Source organism: Pelodiscus sinensis, chromosome 1 (genome assembly GCF_052426305.1).
Source record: "Pelodiscus sinensis isolate ZL-2025 chromosome 1, ASM5242630v1, whole genome shotgun sequence".
Taxonomy (NCBI): Eukaryota; Metazoa; Chordata; order Testudines; family Trionychidae; genus Pelodiscus; species Pelodiscus sinensis.
The window spans coordinates 230302020-230306331 of record NC_143052.1 but is presented as its reverse complement, the minus strand read 5'-3'; positions in this window follow the sequence as shown (position 1 = coordinate 230306331).

Sequence of the window (4312 nt, the reverse complement as noted above, 5' to 3'; positions counted from 1 at the left end):
GGATCTGCATATATGGAAAAGGTTTCATAATCAGGACAAATTAAATGAACAACTGCACCTTGGACAATCTGAATTATGAAGAGACAGAGTTAACATTAGGGAGACCATAACAGAAACAATTACATGAATTAAGAAAGGTGAAGACCCTTATACCATGGCTACTCAACACGCTGCCCGTAGCCTGTTTGTTTGAGGCCTGCGGTGCAGTTTGGGTTTATGCAGGGCTCAACGCACAGCCCGCGGGTGCAATCCTTTGAATATGGCCCCCCCTGGGAACACACTCCACAATGGCAAGGCATCTCCCAGGCAGGGTGAGCATTGAAAGATGCAAATGGTTGGGCTGGCTGGAACAGATGGGTACAGGGTGTCAGTGTTTCTAGCTCCCAGAGAAGAGGTGCCCAGAGTACCGGGGCATTGTGGGAAGTGCTGGCTGCTTAGACTTGTGGGCAGAGCCTGAGAGGTGCTGGCAGGCTCAAACTGGCCATGTTTGGGTCTAGTGCCATGGCTAGGCATCCCTGCCACTGTCCCACATGGAGCGAGGGACTTCTGCGGGGGACATCAGCCTGTTGGGAGTCCAGGATGGGGCTCCTGAGCACCTATCCTTTTTTGCCTCTGGTGTCCGGCCTGATACGCTCAGATCCCCTCCTGTCACAAGTTGGAGTGCTTTGGCTGGGAAACTTTTTTTTGTGTGTGTAGTCTTGCCTTAATCTTTGTATTCACGCCCATTAGTGTGAAAGAAGCTATTTGCATATATATGCAACCACTCTTAAGTTGCAGTCCTCGGCATGTGCTGTATCATTGTGGTTCCTGGGGCTTCCAAAGTTGAGTACCCCTGCTTTATACAAAGGTTTCAACTGAGTAATCAATCTCTTGGGCAAAAGTTAGCCCTTATAGAAGTGACACAAATTGCTTTCCTATATAAATTCATTTGATAGGTCTTTTTCCAGCATGAGCAGAGCACCCTCTTTTCTCTCTCCAGTCCAAATTCAATAAGGCTGAAGCTGATGGATGTGAAGCAAACCACAACATTCATTTCACCCTTGGGCCCATATCATGCACTGGGATTCACTAGTAGGGATGTTAAATTTTGATTAATTAACTAATTGACTATTCGATAAGGACTTCTGACTCCTGTACATTTCAAAGGAGAGCGCCTGCATGGAGCCTGGGGTCAGCAGGACTTCCTGCTGGCCCTGGGCTCCACACAGCATTCCACCTTTGAAATGTACAATAGCCCCAGTGGGGACTCTTGTACATTTCAAAGTTGGCTGCCACTCTGCCCCGGCCCACTGCCCCTCTCCTTTGTGATAGAGGCAGCAAGGGGTGGGGAGTGACTAGTTGACTAGTGTGTCGACTATCCAATAAGCTTTTGCTTATTAGTTAGTTGACTAGACACTTACATCCCTATTTACTAGTGTAGAATCTTTGCCTTTTCAGTCAGGACCATAGTCTTTACACAGGCTGTTCATTCCAAACTATCCTTTAGCTTAACATTTTAGAACTGCGACAACAGTAACAAATTTTTACTCTAAAAGATTTAACCCTTCCCTCCACTCTCTATTGTACCAATCTGAAATATTTTTGCAGTGTGTTGCAGAGATTCTTACCTGTTGTGCATCCAGTGCTCTTTCTTGAAATTAAAACTAAATTCCTTTACAATTTGCAGAGGGGTTTTATGAACATCTGCTAAGATTCAGAATGTCTCCTGAATGGGCAGAGCAAGTGCAACATTACTAGAGGTAAATATGCCTAGGAGCACATGCCTCCCCATTGCCTCTTCTTCAGTCTCATCTTTGATTGCTGTTCTTAGGATTAACATCCTTGCAGGGCCAAAGGCCGAGGTCACCAACAGGTCGATTGCAAAGCCTCAACCAGTCGATCATGAGGCATCCTGTCCACCCCGCCCCCATATCCCTGCCACCCCCGAGAAGCCCCACTACCTACCTCAAGTGAAAATGGAGGTAGTGTCGGCTTCCCGGGATGGACAGAAGTCCCGCAGCTTAGTGCCACTTCCGGCGATTCCAGAAGTGTGCTAGCTGCTCTGCCAGCTGTACTGCGATAAGGAGCATCGGCTCCCTGCATCACAAAGGAGGGGGGAGTCAGCCCTGGGGAAGGCGCGCATGCGGGGCTTTCCTGCGCAGCGGGGGAAGGGGCTTCAGCCCTGGGGCAGGCGCGCACAGGGTTTCCCTGCTCTGGGGGGGAGGGGAGGTTGGGCCCAGAGGAGGCATGCGCTGGCTTCCCTCTGGGGGGGCAGAATCCTGGGAGGAGGCAGATTCAGGGGATTCTCTGCCTCCACTGGCACCCCACTTCCCAGACCCCACTCCCTGCGCCCCAGACCCCATTCCCCAGCCACAGAACTCTGTCCCCATTCCTGTCTCCAGTCCCCTGTCCCCAGCTAAAGAATTCTGTCTCCACTCCTCTGTCCCCAGCTATAGAACTCTTTCCCTATTCCCATCCCCACTCCCCGAACTCTGTCCCCACTGGCTCCCTGTCTCCAGCTGCAGAAACCTGTCCCCACTGGCACTTTGTCCCCTGCTGCAGAACCCTGTCCTCTGCCCTCCCAGCACCCTGCCCCTTCTCCCCTGCCCCCAGCCACAGAACTCTGTCCCCACAAAATGTATAATTATAAATGCTTCAGTTTAGATTTATATAGCATGAATAAAAAACAGACCATTTATTTCATAACTATAAACACGTGATTTTAATTTTATATATTGCATAATTTAAAAATAAACTGTTTATCAGAGTGTGTAAGTAGGGGCTGGGGCTAGCAAGTGATGGACAAGAGGATGAATAGAGCGGGTGGGGCTTCAAGGAAGGGGCGAGACGGTAGATCTTTACCTGTTCTGAGATTTAAAAAGTGATCTTGGGGGAAAAAGGTTGCAGACCACTGGCCTAAGGGAAGAGCATGCCATTGAGCTCTCCACAGGGTAGTGTATGAAAGAAAAAGTGTAGTAAGTTAAGAAAAAAGATGCTTCATGTTATACCATGTAGCTGTTTACAGTACTTGTAACAAGTTATCCAAATTTCAGATTAAAATCAATATTTCTATTTCCCCTCACTTTCTTGACCTTCTTCGGACATCCTGTGAGTTAAAAGCTTGTCTCAGTAAGGAGCTGAGCTTTCCCCAAGTTTGCAGTGGGTTTGTGTATGAGGTTCCAGAGTAGGCCTGTCACTACTCAGTATAAAGGTATCAGTTTTCTTGCAGAATAAGGTTTGTATTCCCTTTTTGTGAGGCTTTAATACATCTTTGCACCTTTCTGCAGAACCCATAGACTTTCAGATCCATTTCTGGTGAGAATCATAGAGCTGGAAAAGACCTCAGAAAGTCATCAAGTCCAGCCCCCTGCTCTAGGCCGTCCCCAACTAAATCAACCAGCCAGGGCTTTGTCAAGCCGAGACTTAAACACCTCTAGGGATGGAGACTCCACTACTTCCCTAGGTAACTCATGCCAGTGCTTCACCACTCTCCTAGTGAAATCGTTTTTCCTAATATCCAACCTAGACCTCCCCCACCGCAACTTGAGACCACTGTGATTCATCTCTCATTGTGAGCATGTGATTCCTCTCTCATTGATAGCTCCCTTACACAGTAAGTGCCACCCATTAGCAGGGGTGGTCCGAGACTAGCTGCCAGCAACTGCCACCCTAGGCGAACCATGCAATCGGTGCTCCCACCTCCAAACCCCTCAATGATATTGCGCCACCATTTGGTGCCCCATTTAACTTGGTGCCCTAGGTGACAGCCCAGTTTTCCTATATGGACAGGCCGCCCCTGCGGCCACTAGTAAAAAGGACCACCCAGCAGCGGATATAGGGCAGGTCGAGTGGGGCAGCTGTTCCAGGCCCCGCACTTCAATAGTCTCCGCGCACCCACTACTACCTGTCAGGTGTGGCCGTGGCGCATGCGCAAAATTGTGCTGCCCTGGGCCCTGCGAAACTCTCATCCGCCCCTGGGGCCACCAGTGCTTGTTCTCTCTCCCGGGGGAGGAGGTAAAATGTAAAAGCTGCGGAAGAAGGGCAGGGTCAGTGGCACTGGGCCATTCGGGAAAGTGGGGGCGCTGAACACCATTGAACACAATTATAAACCCTGTACAGGAGTCAACCCGCTTCAAGCCAGCGCCGCTAGGTCCAGAAAGAGGCCACTGAAGGTTGCAGCTTCTGAGACCCTGGTACTGCTCCTCAGGCGGCAGGGACAGCTGCTTGAGGGGAGCGTCAAGCAGCTGGCTATGGGGAAGCAGGCGGCGGCGGCGGCGGCGGCGGCAGCTGCCTCTTTGCTGTCTCGGCCTCTGAGTCTCCGGCATGTGGGCGT